The sequence below is a fragment of the Salmo salar genome, unplaced genomic scaffold (assembly GCF_965601325.2).
Source record: "Salmo salar unplaced genomic scaffold, fSalSal1 ptg000257l, whole genome shotgun sequence".
In the NCBI taxonomy this organism is placed as follows: domain Eukaryota; kingdom Metazoa; phylum Chordata; class Actinopteri; order Salmoniformes; family Salmonidae; genus Salmo; species Salmo salar.
This window is the reverse complement of record NW_027675339.1, coordinates 560,205-574,869: the sequence shown is the minus strand read 5'-3', so window position 1 is coordinate 574,869 and position 14,665 is coordinate 560,205. Positions and strand designations below refer to the sequence as shown.

The window sequence follows — 14,665 nt, the reverse complement described above, 5'->3', positions numbered from 1 at the left end:
CTTGGTTAGATGCTTTACATATGATTTTAGTTCTGTTTCTAGTATGTCTAAAGAGGGACCTTTGTACAGTCCCCCTAGTGATGGCACAGGCATGGGTCGACCCGTAAGCATTTCATGCGGTGACAAGTGCGTGTTTCTGTTAGTTTCCATGCGACTGCTCATTAGTGCAAGCGGCAAAGCATCTACCCAGTTATCCTCTTACATCTAGACGTTCCGCTAGCGGAACACCTGCTCCAATATCCAATGATAAGCATGGCGCGAATTACAAATTCCTCAAAAATACAAAAACTTCAATTTTTCAAACATATGACTATTTCCCAGCATTTTAAAGACAAGACTCTCCTTTATCTAACCACACTGTCCGATTTCAAAAAGGCTTTACAGCGAAAGCAAAACATTAGATTATGTCAGCAGAGTACCAAGCCAGAAATAATCAGACACCCATTTTTCAAGCTAGCATATAATGTCACAAAAAACAAAACCACAGCTAAATGCAGCACTAACCTTTGATGATCTTCATCAGATGACACACCTAGGACATTATGTTATACAATACATGCATGTTTTGTTCAATCAAGTTCATATTTATATCAAAAAACAGCTTTTTACATTAGCATGTGATGTTCAGAACTAGCATACCCCCCGCAAACTTCCGGGGAATTTGCTAACAATTTACTAAATTACTCACGATAAACGTTCACAAAAAGCATAACAATTATTTAAAGAATTATAGATACAGAACTCTATGCACTCGATATGTCCGATTTTAAAATAGCTTTTTGGTGAAAGCACATTTTGCAATATTCTAAGTACATAGCACAGCCATCACGGGCTAGCTATTTAGACACCCGGCAAGTTTAGCCTTCACCAAAATCAGATTTACTATTATAAAAGTTTGATTACCTTTTGTTGTCTTCGTCAGAATGCACTCCCAGGACTGCTACTTCAATAACAAATGTTGGTTTGGTCCAAAATAATCCATCGTTATATCCGAATAGCGGCGTTTTGTTCGTGCGTCCCAGACACTATCCGAAATGGTAAATCAGGGTCGTGCGCATGGCGCAATTCGTGACAAAAAATGTCTAAATATTCCATTACCGTACTTCGAAGCATGTCAACCGCTGTTTAAAATAAATTTTTATGCAATTTATCTCGTAAAAAAAGCGATAATATTCCGACCGGGAATCTCCTTTTCGGCAAACAGAGGAAAAATCACAAAGACGGGGGCGGCCAGGGCACGCGCCTAAGCCCACAGTCCCTTGATCGGCCACTTGAGAAAGGCGATAATGTGTTTCAGCCTGGGGCTGGGATGACGACATTCTGTTTTTCCCGGGCTCTGAGCGCCCATGGAAGACGTAGGAAGTGTCACGTTAGAGCAGAGATCATTTGTAAAAGATAGAGATGGCAAAGAAGTTCAAGAAATGGTCAGACAGGCCACTTCCTGTAAAGGAATCTCTCAGGTTTTGACCTGCCATTTGAGTTCTGTTATACTCATAGACATCATTCAAACAGTTTTAGAAACTTTGGAGTGTTTTCTATCCAAAGCCAATAATTATATGCATATTCTAGTTACTGGGCAGGAGTAGTAACCAGATTAAATCGGGTACGTTTTTTATCCAGCCGTGAAAATACTGCCCCCTAGCCATAACAGGTTAAGCCCTGTGAATAGGCAAATCTTTAATGCAAGGCTGCCAATCCCTGATAACAGGGTGGGTAGCCTTGGGCTACTGGATCTATTTTAGTACTGTAGCACGCAATAGGCTGTTTCTTCCTACCACTACATGTTTCCTGCATGAGAATAGCAGCCGCATAGTTGTCACACCTATTTGCTACGTATAACAAAAATGGTTTAGTGTAGTCGGGGGCCGCTAGGGCCGGTGCTGTCTGCATCTCTTTTTTAAGTGTTTCAAACGCAACTACAGCATCCGCGTTCCACTCCAGCGGTGCTCTTAGATTAAGCTGTCCTGCTTCCTTCATTATTTCTCTCAGAGGAGCTGTCTTGACTACATACTCCTTTGTCCAGTCAGGTTAAGTCCTGTCATTCCTAAAAAGGTCATCATTTGCGCTACCGTTTGTGGTAATGGTGCTTTGCTAATTCCCTCTAGCTGTCCTGGAGCTATGGCTTTGGTTCCATGGGCTATTGTTCTGCCTAAGTACTCAACCTGGGGTTGACAGTACTGTAATTTTGTTTTAGAGACCTTGTGTCCTCCGTCTGCTAACCGCTGCAGTACTTTTAGTGAGTCTGAGTGGCACTGTTCTACTGTGGAGGCACAGATTAACAGGTCATCTACATATTGGATCAGAGTGCCGTCAAGCATTAATTCTTCTAGATCTGCTCTCAATATTTGATTGAACAAGTGCGGGCTATTTTTAAATCCTTGGGGGAGACGAGAGTAAGACAGAGTTTTTCCTCTGTACCTAAATGCAAACAAGTACCTACATTCCTCCGCCAGGGGGACACTAAAAAATGCTCCACATAGATCAATCACGGTGAAGTATTTGGCATCTGGGGGAACGTTAGTCAACAGCGTGTGAGGATTGGGAACTTCCGCTGGACAATCTTGTGCTATATCATTAATAGCCCTTAAGTCATGTACCAATCTCCATTTTTTACCATCGGCTTTAAGCACAGGTAGCAAAGGTGTATTGCAAACACTTGGCATCTCAATCAATACTCCTGTCTTGATCAATCCTTCAATTGTTGAATTTATTCCTTCTTCAGCTTCAGGCTTCATAGGATACTGGGCTTTCCAGGGGAGTTTGGCGTCTGGTTTTACTTTTATGTTGATCGGACTTGCTGATTTGACAAGCCCCACGTCGGTGTCATGTTGTGACCATACTTCTGATGGTATGTTTTTTTTCCATTTCTTCTCTAAGCTCACTAAGTAGCCCTATCCCTTCACCTAACACTACTTGTTGGCCTGCACTGACCTCTATCTCCCTAGAATCGCCAATCATCATTGTAGTGGTTACTATCTTGATAAATGCTTTATCTTCGGAATGGAAGATCAATGGATTGTCTGTTTTGTCCCATATTGTCTTTTTAGCTTTCCTCATCATGGGTCCTAGATCTTTTGATGTGAAACCTTGATTCACCAGCAATGTGATGTGAGGGATAGAGTCAGAAACATTGAACCATTTTTGTACAAATTCAGATCCATCTTCATCCATCACATCCATGGCTGCTCCCTGTTCTCCAATGATTATATATTGGGACATAATTGGTGCTTTCCTACCATTTGCCCCCATAACCCAGAGCTGTTCTAATAATGGGTCCTGATGAGGGTCAAATTGCATTGTGCAGTGATATTCAGCTTTTGCTCTAACGGCTTTAGGTATTTGGGCCTGAATAAATTTACCCCATCTCCTCGCTGTTCTGTCTACATCTGTCTCAATTCCTCCTAACCAATATACGTTGGCCATGACTCCTGTGCTTACCACTGGTAATTGTAGTCCTATTTTTTCTATTATCACCCCGTCGGGGGAACATTTAATTTCTATACCCATTTTGCATAGGGCATCTCTTCCTAAAAGATTAACTGGTGTTTGATCTGATACCAGTATTGGGATTGTGGCTGATTTACCATTGGCAGTAAGATGAACTGGAGCGGTCATTGGAATTAGCTGCGTATTTCCCGAGAATCCTATTGTTTTGGCATATTTACCAGACATGGGGAGATGAGAGGCATAATTTGAACTCACACATGTGTAAGTGGCTCCAGTATATATCATCATGGGTATGTCTTTATTCTCTATTTGAACCTGCAACACAGGTTCTTGGTCAGCTCTTGTGGTTAGAATTGGGAACTGACCCTCCCCTTTAGGATTCTCTGGGCACCCCTAGTACGTCTGATTGGGTCCTGACCATGGGTTCACAGGGCCCGGGGGTGGGTTTTGGCTGCCCTGCCATCCCCCAGTAGGGCCCCAGCCATTATGGTTTCCACCAGCAGGTGGCCGCCAGCCACCGGAGCTGTTGTTTGTTGGTGGACGCCTATTGTAGGTGTTATCCCCAGTCCGATCCTGCCACGGGTTTGTGGGACATTCACGTCTGGTGTGTCCTGGTTGGTAGCAACCCCAACACACACCAGGCGACCCCCGCGGGTTCCTGGGCCCTCTCCCTTGATCCACCTGTATGTTTTTCTGTTGTCTATTCCCACCATTCCAATTCGGGGGCTGTGCATACACATTTGCTACTGGCAATGGGGCAGGCACTTGGGCCCGCCCGGGGGTTGACGGTTGCGTCCCTCCTGGGGAAACAGCAGCCATTGTTCCAATCTCGGGCACAGGAGTGGTTACCGAGGCCTGGACTTTCTTCTTTCCCTTGGTCAGTTCTTCCAGCTGCAACTGGGCCAACCTTCTCTGGATTTCCTTTCCTTGTTCAGCTTGTTTCTGCTCTTCCTTTCTATGTTTCTCCACAGCGTGAATTACATAGTCACAGAAATTCTTTGTAAGGTTTTGAAGTAAGTCCCACTACGTCCTCCAGTTGGTTCCTTACTGGCTGGGGCATGGCTTCCACCACTGAGGTCCGGAATATTGTTGTCATCAGTTCATTTTCCTCCGGGTCCTGCTCTGTTTCCATTCTCCATCTTTTCAATTGTCCATGCAGGTATGCAGCCGGGTTTTCTGTAGCTCCAATGGCCTCTCCCCTTAGTGCCTTGGGGTCCAATTTTGTTGGGTATGCTGCCCTTAGGGCCCTCCAGACGGCAGGCCTATACCTGTCAAACATCAGTCCATCCCTTGACACTTCCCACTCTGTGCCGTTGATTCCTCCCTCCTGCATGATTTCTCCCATTCTCTGCACGCTCGTTACCCATGCCAACAATGCCCTTATGTCGCCCACCGCCAGCAATTTCCCCATTGTAAATTATTCAAAGGTCCTGATCCACTTTCCAGCTCCCTCATGGAGGTCCGGCAACCGGGCAACCAACCCTTCCAGGTCCTGCGTAGCCCATGGTATGTAGTGTTCTTGATTTCCTTTAATCAGGATTGGACATTGTTTATTCGGAACTAGACTAGTGTCCTGCTTTCTTCTTTGCCCCTTCTCTGAGTACTCTGCGATCTGTTTCTGTGGGCTCATATCTCAGGCTCTCCTGTAGGTTGCGAGCTATCGCCTCATCTTGTCTTTCTTGCTCTTGTACATATTCTTCCTGTGCTCGTTCATACTCCTCTTGTATCTGTTGTGTTAATAGTTTACTTCTTCTTTCTAGTTGATTTATACCAAGTCTACCACTTTCTTCCTCTTCTTCAGATTCTTCACCAAGACTGTCCCCTATTTGGGATTCCTCTGGTGTTTAAAAGGGCTTCCTTGGTTGCTCTTTCTTCTGGTCCTTTTCTTTTCTTCCTTCTTTTGTGTTTCAATGTTTCCTTTTTCCCTATTTCTGTTTCCATTGCTTTCAGGGTTTTCATCAATCCACCATAGCAATTGAAACCTTCTTCTTCAATTCTTGTGTGTCTCTTTGTTTTTGTTGGGCCTCTTCCTGTTGAGTGAGAGGGTGCGCATTCTGCTCCAGGTGTGCAGGCCCCCTCTTCCTCCGTTACTTCTACCGTTCCTCTTATTTCCATGTGTCCAGTTACCATGGGGGTTCGTTCTCCCTTTTCCTCATGGGAATCTGTCCATGGGAGTAAGGTGGGGGTTTGTTCTCCCTCTTCCTCATGGGAATCTGTCCATGGGAGTAAGGTGGGGGTTCGTTCTCCCTCTTCCTCATGGGAATCTGTCCATGGGAGTAAGGTGGGGGTTCGTTCTCCCTTTTCCTCATGGGAATCTGTCCATGGGAGTAAGGTGGGGGTTCGTTCTCCCTTTTCCTCATGGGAATCTGTCCATGGGAGTAAGGTGGGGGTTCGTTCTCCCTTTTCCTCATGGGAATCTGTCCATGGGAGTAAGGTGGGGGTTTGTTCTCCCTCTTCCTCATGGGAATCTGTCCATGGGAGTAAGGTGGGGGAATCTGTCCATGGGAGTAAGGTGGGGGTTTGTTCTCCCTCTTCCTCATGGGAATCTGTCCATGGGAGTAAGGTGGGGGAATCTGTCCATGGGAGTAAGGTGGGGGTTCGTTCTCCCTCTTCCTCATGGGAATCTGTCCATGGGAGTAAGGTGGGGGAATCTGTCCATGGGAGTAAGGTGGGGGTTCGTTCTCCCTCTTCCTCATGGGAATCTGTCCATGGGAGTAAGGTGGGGGTTCGTTCTCCCTCTTCCTCATGGGAATCTGTCCATGGGAGTAAGGTGGGGGAATCTGTCCATGGGAGTAAGGTGGGGGAATCTGTCCATGGGAGTAAGGTGGGGGAATCTGTCCATGGGAGTAAGGTGGGGGAATCTGTCCATGGGAGTAAGGTGGGGGAATCTGTCCATGGGAGTAAGGTGGGGGTTCGTTCTCCCTTTTCCTCATGGGAATCTGTCCATGGGAGTAAGGTGGGGGTTCGTTCTCCCTCTTCCTCATGGGAATCTGTCCATGGGAGTAAGGTGGGGGTTCGTTCTCCCTTTTCCTCATGGGAATCTGTCCATGGGAGTAAGGTGGGGGTTCGTTCTCCCTCTTCCTCACGGGAATCTGTCCATGGGAGTAAGGTGGGGGTTCGTTCTCCCTTTTCCTCATGGGAATCTGTCCATGGGAGTAAGGTGGGGGTTCGTTCTCCCTTTTCCTCATGGGAATCTGTCCATGGGAGTAAGGTGGGGGTTCGTTCTCCCTCTTCCTCATGGGAATCTGTCCATGGGAGTAAGGTGGGGGTTCGTTCTCCCTTTTCCTCATGGGAATCTGTCCATGGGAGTAAGGTGGGGGTTCGTTCTCCCTTTTCCTCATGGGAATCTGTCCATGGGAGTAAGGTGGGGGTTCGTTCTCCCTCTTCCTCATGGGAATCTGTCCATGGGAGTAAGGTGGGGGTTCGTTCTCCCTCTTCCTTTTGGGAATCTGTCCATGGGAGTAAGGTGGGGGTTCGTTCTCCCTCTTCCTCATGGGAATCTGTCCATGGGAGTAAGGTGGGGGTTCGTTCTCCCTCTTCCTCATGGGAATCTGTCCATGGGAGTAAGGTGGGGGTTTGTTCTCCCTCTTCCTCATGGGAATCTGTCCATGGGAGTAAGGTGGGGGTTCGTTCTCCCTTTTCCTCATGGGAATCTGTCCTCGGGAGTAAGGTGGGGGTTCGTTCTCCCTCTTCCTCATGGGAATCTGTCCATGGGAGTAAGGTGGGGGAATCTGTCCATGGGAGTAAGGTGGGGGTTTGTTCTCCCTCTTCCTCATGGGAATCTGTCCATGGGAGTAAGGTGGGGGTTCGTTCTCCCTCTTCCTCATGGGAATCCGTCCATGGGAGTAAGGTGGGGGTTCGTTCTCCCTCTTCCTCATGGGAATCTGTCCATGGGAGTAAGGTGGGGGTTCGTTCTCCCTCTTCCTCATGGGAATCTGTCCATGGGAGTAAGGTGGGGGTTCGTTCTCCCTCTTCCTCATGGGAATCTTTCCATGGGAGTAAGGTGGGGGTTCGTTCTCCCTCTTCCTCATGGGAATCTGTCCATGGGAGTAAGGTGGGGGTTCGTTCTCCCTTTTCCTCATGGGAATCTGTCCATGGGAGTAAGGTGGGGGTTCGTTCTCCCTTTTCCTCATGGGAATCTGTCCATGGGAGTAAGGTGGGGGATCGTTCTCCCTCTTCCTCATGGGAATCTGTCCATGGGAGTAAGGTGGGGGTTCGTTCTCCCTCTTCCTCATGGGAATCTGTCCATGGGAGTAAGGTGGGGGTTCGTTCTCCCTCTTCCTCATGGGAATCTGTCCATGGGAGTAAGGTGGGGGTTCGTTCTCCCTCTTCCTCATGGGAATCTGTCCATGGGAGTAAGGTGGGGGTTCGTTCTCCCTTTTCCTCATGGTAATCTGTCCATGGGAGTAAGGTGGGGGTTCGTTCTCCCTCTTCCTCATGGGAATCTGTCCATGGGAGTAAGGTGGGGGTTCGTTCTCCCTTTTCCTCATGGGAATCTGTCCATGGGAGTAAGGTGGGGGTTCGTTCTCCCTTTTCCTCATGGGAATCTGTCCATGGGAGTAAGGTGGGGGTTCGTTCTCCCTCTTCCTCATGGGAATCTGTCCATGGGAGTAAGGTGGGGGTTCGTTCTCCCTCTTCCTCAAGGGAATCTGTCCATGGGAGTAAGGTGGGGGTTCATTCTCCCTCTTCCTCATGGGAATCTGTCCATGGGAGTAAGGTGGGGGTTCGTTCTCCCTCTTCCTCATGGGAATCTGTCCATGGGAGTAAGGTGGGGGAATCTGTCCATGGGAGTAAGGTGGGGGAATCTGTCCATGGGAGTAAGGTGGGGGAATCTGTCCATGGGAGTAAGGTGGGGGTTCGTTCTCCCTTTTCCTCATGGGAATCTGTCCATGGGAGTAAGGTGGGGGTTCGTTCTCCCTCTTCCTCATGGGAATCTGTCCATGGGAGTAAGGTGGGGGTTCGTTCTCCCTTTTCCTCATGGGAATCTGTCCATGGGAGTAAGGTGGGGGTTCGTTCTCCCTTTTCCTCATGGGAATCTGTCCATGGGAGTAAGGTGGGGGTTCGTTCTCCCTTTTCCTCATGGGAATCTGTCCATGGGAGTAAGGTGGGAGTTTGTTCTCCCTCTTCATCATGGGAATCTGTCCATGGGAGTAAGGTGGGGGTTCGTTCTCCCTCTTCCTCATGGGAATCTGTCCATGGGAGTAAGGTGGGGGTTCGTTCTCCCTCTTCCTCATGGGAATCTGTCCATGGGAGTAAGGTGGGGGTTCGTTCTCCCTCTTCCTCATGGGAATCTGTCCATGGGAGTAAGGTGGGGGTTCGTTCTCCCTCTTCCTTTTGGGAATCTGTCCATGGGAGTAAGGTGGGGGTTCGTTCTCCCTCTTCCTCATGGGAATCTGTCCATGGGAGTAAGGTGGGGGTTCGTTCTCCCTCTTCCTCATGGGAATCTGTCCATGGGAGTAAGGTGGGGGTTTGTTCTCCCTCTTCCTCATGGGAATCTGTCCATGGGAGTAAGGTGGGGGTTCGTTCTCCCTTTTCCTCATGGGAATCTGTCCATGGGAGTAAGGTGGGGGATCGTTCTCCCTCTTCCTCATGGGAATCTGTCCATGGGAGTAAGGTGGGGGAATCTGTCCATGGGAGTAAGGTGGGGGTTTGTTCTCCCTCTTCCTCATGGGAATCTGTCCATGGGAGTAAGGTGGGGGTTCGTTCTCCCTCTTCCTCATGGGAATCTGTCCATGGGAGTAAGGTGGGGGAATCTGTCCATGGGAGTAAGGTGGGGGTTCGTTTTCCCTCTTCCTCATGGGAATCTGTCCATGGGAGTAAGGTGGGGGTTCGTTCTCCCTCTTCCTCATGGGAATCTGTCCATGGGCGTAAGGTGGGGGTTCGTTCTCCCTCTTCCTCATGGGAATCTGTCCATGGGAGTAAGGTGGGGGTTCGTTCTCCCTCTTCCTCATGGGAATCTGTCCATGGGAGTAAGGTGGGGGAATCTGTCCATGGGAGTAAGGTGGGGGTTCGTTCTCCCTCTTCCTCATGGGAATCTGTCCATGGGAGTAAGGTGGGGGTTCGTTCTCCCTCTTCCTCATGGGAATCTGTCCATGGGAGTAAGGTGGGGGAATCTGTCCATGGGAGTAAGGTGGGGGAATCTGTCCATGGGAGTAAGGTGGGGGAATCTGTCCATGGGAGTAAGGTGGGGGAATCTGTCCATGGGAGTAAGGTGGGGGTTCGTTCTCCCTTTTCCTCATGGGAATCTGTCCATGGGAGTAAGGTGGGGGTTCGTTCTCCCTCTTCCTCATGGGAATCTGTCCATGGGAGTAAGGTGGGGGTTCGTTCTCCCTTTTCCTCATGGGAATCTGTCCATGGGAGTAAGGTGGGGGTTCGTTCTCCCTCTTCCTAACGGGAATCTGTCCATGGGAGTAAGGTGGGGGTTCGTTCTCCCTTTTCCTCATGGGAATCTGTCCATGGGAGTAAGGTGGGGGTTCGTTCTCCCTCTTCCTCATGGGAATCTGTCCATGGGAGTAAGGTGGGGGTTCGTTCTCCCTTTTCCTCATGGGAATCTGTCCATGGGAGTAAGGTGGGGGTTCGTTCTCCCTTTTCCTCATGGGAATCTGTCCATGGGAGTAAGGTGGGGGTTCGTTCTCCCTTTTCCTCATGGGAATCTGTCCATGGGAGTAAGGTGGGGCTTCGTTCTCCCTCTTCCCCATGGGACTCTGTCCATGGGAGTAAGGTGGGGGTTCATTCTCCCTTTTCCTCATGGGAATCTGTCCATGGGAGTAAGGTGGGGGTTCGTTCTCCCTTTTCCTCATGGGAATCTGTCCATGGGAGTAAGGTGGGGGTTCGTTCTCCCTTTTCCTCATGGGAATCTGTCCATGGGAGTAAGGTGGGGGTTCGTTCTCCCTTTTCCTCATGGGAATCTGTCCATGGGAGTAAGGTGGGGGTTCGTTCTCCCTTTTCCTCATGGGAATCTGTCCATGGGAGTAAGGTGGGGGTTCGTTCTCCCTTTTCCTCATGGGAATCTGTCCATGGGAGTAAGGTGGGGGTTCGTTCTCCCTCTTCATCATGGGAATCTGTCCATGGGAGTAAGGTGGGGGTTCGTTCTCCCTTTTCCTCATGGGAATCTGTCCATGGGAGTAAGGTGGGGGTTCGTTCTCCCTCTTCCTCATGGGAATCTGTCCATGGGAGTAAGGTGGGGGTTCGTTCTCCCTCTTCCTCATGGGAATCAGTCCATGGGAGTAAGGTGGGGGTTCGTTCTCCCACTTCCTCATGGGAATCTGTCCATGGGAGTAAGGTGGGGGTTCGTTCTCCCTCTTCCTCATGGGAATCAGTCCATGGGAGTAAGGTGGGGGTTCGTTCTCCCTCTTCCTCATGGGAATCTGTCCATGGGAGTAAGGTGGGGGTTCGTTCTCCCTCTTCCTCATGGGAATCTGTCCATGGGAGTAAGGTGGGGGTTTGTTCTCCCTCTTCCTCATTGGAATCTGTCCATGGGATTAAGGTGGGGGTTTATTCTCCCTCTTCCTCATGGGAATCTGTCCATGGGAGTAAGGTGGGGGTTTGTTCTCCCTCTTCCTCATGGGAATCTGTCCATGGGAGTAAGGTGGGGGTTCGTTCTCCCTATTCCACATGGAAATCTGTCCATGGGAGTAAGGTGGGGGTTCGTTCTCCCTTTTCCTCATGGGAATCTGTCCATGGGAGTAAGGTGGGGGTTCGTTCTCTCTCTTCGTCATGGGAATCTGTCCATTTGAGTAAGGTGGGGGTTCGTTCTCCCTCTTCCTCATGGGAATCTGTCCATGGGAGTAAGGTGGGGGTTCGTTCTTCCTTTTCCTCATGGGAATCTGTCCATGGGAGTAAGGTGGGGGTTCGTTCTCCCTTTTCCTCATGGGAATCTGTCCATGGGAGTAAGGTGGGGGTTCGTTCTCCCTCTTCCTCATGGGAATCTGTCCATGGGAGTAAGGTGGGGGTTCGTTCTCCCTCTTCCTCATGGGAATCTGTCCATGGGAGTAAGGTGGGGGTTCGTTCTCCCTTTTCCTCATGGGAATCTGTCCATGGGAGTAAGGTGGGGGTTCGTTCTCCCTCTTCCTCATGGGAATCTGTCCATGGGAGTAAGGTGGGGGTTCGTTCTCCCTCTTCCTCATGGGAATCTGTCCATGGGAGTAAGGTGGGGGTTCGTTCTCCCTCTTCCTCATGGGAATCTGTCCATGGGAGAAAGGTGGGGGTTCGTTCTCCCTCTTCCTCATGGGAATCTGTCCATGGGAGTAAGGTGGGGGTTCGTTCTCCCTCTTCCTCATGGGAATCTGTCCATGGGAGTAAGGTGGGGGTTCGTTCTCCCTCTTCCTCATGGGAATCTGTCCATGGGAGTAAGGTGGGGGTTCGTTCTCCCTCTTCCTCATGGGAATCTGTCCATGGGAGTAAGGTGGGGGTTCGTTCTCCCTCTTCCTCATGGGAATCTGTCCATGGGAGTAAGGTGGGGGTTCATTCTCCCTCTTCCTCATGGGAATCTGTCCATGGGAGTAAGGTGGGGGTTCGTTCTCCCTCTTCCTTTTGGGAATCTGTCCATGGGAGTAAGGTGGGGGTTCGTTCTCCCTCTTCCTCATGGGAATCTGTCCATGGGAGTAAGGTGGGGGTTCGTTCTCCCTCTTCCTCATGGGAATCTGTCCATGGGAGTAAGTTGGGGGTTTGTTCTCCCTCTTCCTCATGGGAATCTGTCCATGGGAGTAAGGTGGGGGTTCGTTCTCCCTTTTCCTCATGGGAATCTGTCCATGGGAGTAAGGTGGGGGTTCGTTCTCCCTCTTCCTCATGGGAATCTGTCCATGGGAGTAAGGTGGGGGAATCTGTACATGGGAGTAAGGTGGGGGTTTGTTCTTCCTCTTCCTCATGGGAATCTGTCCATGGGAGTAAGGTGGGGGTTCGTTCTCCCTCTTCCTCATGGGAATCTGTCCATGGGAGTAAGATGGGGGTTCGTTCTCCCTCTTCCTCATGGGAATCTGTCCATGGGAGTAAGGTGGGGGTTCGTTCTCCCTCTTCCTCATGGGAATCTGTCCATGGGAGTAAGGTGGGGGTTCGTTCTCCCTCTTCCTCATGGGAATCTTTCCATGGGAGTAAGGTGGGGGTTCGTTCTCCCTTTTCCTCATGGGAATCTGTCCATGGGAGTAAGGTGGGGGTTCGTTCTCCCTTTTCCTCATGGGAATCTGTCCATGGGAGTAAGGTGGGGGTTCGTTCTCCCTTTTCCTCATGGGAATCTGTCCATGGGAGTAAGGTGGGGGTTCGTTCTCCCTCTTCCTCATGGGAATCTGTCCATGGGAGTAAGGTGGGGGTTCGTTCTCCCTCTTCCTCATGGGAATCTGTCCATGGGAGTAAGGTGGGGGTTCGTTCTCCCTCTTCCTCATGGGAATCTGTCCATGGGAGTAAGGTGGGGGTTCGTTCTCCCTCTTCCTCATGGGAATCTGTCCATGGGAGTAAGGTGGGGGTTCGTTCTCCCTTTTCCTCATGGGAATCTGTCCATGGGAGTAAGGTGGGGGTTCGTTCTCCCTTTTCCTCATGGGAATCTGTCCATGGGAGTAAGGTGGGGGTTCGTTCTCCCTCTTCCTCATGGGAATCTGTCAATGGGAGTAAGGTGGGGGTTCGTTCTCCCTTTTCCTCATGGGAATCTGTCCATGGGAGTAAGGTGGGGGTTCGTTCTCCCTTTTCCTCATGGGAATCTGTCCATGGGAGTAAGGTGGGGGTTCGTTCTCCCTCTTCCTCATGGGAATCTGTCCATGGGAGTAAGGTGGGGGTTCGTTCTCCCTCTTCCTCATGGGAATCTGTCCATGGGAGTAAGGTGGGGGTTCGTTCTCCCTCTTCCTCATGGGAATCTGTCCATGGGAGTAAGGTGGGGGTTCGTTCTCCCTCTTCCTCATGGGAATCTGTCCATGGGAGTAAGGTGGGGGAATCTGTCCATGGGAGTAAGGTGGGGGAATCTGTCCATGGGAGTAAGGTGGGGGAATCTGTCCATGGGAGTAAGTTGGGGGTTCGTTCTCCCTTTTCCTCATGGGAATCTGTCCATGGGAGTAAGGTGGGGGTTCGTTCTCCCTCTTCCTCATGGGAATCTGTCCATGGGAGTAAGGTGGGGGTTCGTTCTCCCTTTTCCTCATGGGAATCTGTCCATGGGAGTAAGGTGGGGGTTCGTTCTCCCTTTTCCTCATGGGAATCTGTCCATGGGAGTAAGGTGGGGGTTCGTTCTCCCTTTTCCTCATGGGAATCTGTCCATGGGAGTAAGGTGGGAGTTTGTTCTCCCTCTTCATCATGGGAATCTGTCCATGGGAGTAAGGTGGGGGTTCGTTCTCCCTCTTCCTCATGGGAATCTGTCCATGGGAGTAAGGTGGGGGTTCGTTCTCCCTCTTCCTCATGGGAATCTGTCCATGGGAGTAAGGTGGGGGTTCGTTCTCCCTCTTCCTCATGGGAATCTGTCCATGGGAGTAAGGTGGGGGTTCGTTCTCCCTCTTCCTTTTGGGAATCTGTCCATGGGAGTAAGGTGGGGGTTCGTTCTCCCTCTTCCTCATGGGAATCTGTCCATGGGAGTAAGGTGGGGGTTCGTTCTCCCTCTTCCTCATGGGAATCTGTCCATGGGAGTAAGGTGGGGGTTTGTTCTCCCTCTTCCTCATGGGAATCTGTCCATGGGAGTAAGGTGGGGGTTCGTTCTCCCTTTTCCTCATGGGAATCTGTCCATGGGAGTAAGGTGGGGGTTCGTTCTCCCTCTTCCTCATGGGAATCTGTCCATGGGAGTAAGGTGGGGGAATCTGTCCATGGGAGTAAGGTGGGGGTTTGTTCTCCCTCTTCCTCATGGGAATCTGTCCATGGGAGTAAGGTGGTGGTTCGTTCTCCCTCTTCCTCATGGGAATCTGTCCATGGGAGTAAGGTGGGGGTTCGTTCTCCCTCTTCCTCATGGGAATCTGTCCATGGGAGTAAGGTGGGGGTTCGTTCTCCCTCTTCCTCATGGGAATCTGTCCATGGGAGTAAGGTGGGGGTTCGTTCTCCCTCTTCCTCATGGGAATCTTTCCATGGGAGTAAGGTGGGGGTTCGTTCTCCCTTTTCCTCATGGGAATCTGTCCATGGGAGTAAGGTGGGGGTTCGTTCTCCCTTTTCCTCATGGGAATCTGTCCATGGGAGTAAGGTGGGGGTTCGTTCTCCCTTTTCCTCATGGGAATCTGTCCATGGGAGTAAGGTGGGGGTTCGTTCTCCCTCTTCCTCA

The 14,665-nt window shown here is 50.3% G+C and overlaps 1 long non-coding RNA gene across 1 annotated transcript in view; it reads right to left on the bottom strand.

Annotated features, from left to right (window-relative positions):
* LOC145867298 (uncharacterized) overlaps positions 1–14,665 on the bottom strand; it is a 680,253-nt gene that overhangs the window by 610,114 nt on the left and 55,474 nt on the right. The gene's annotated exons all lie outside the window — the stretch shown is intronic.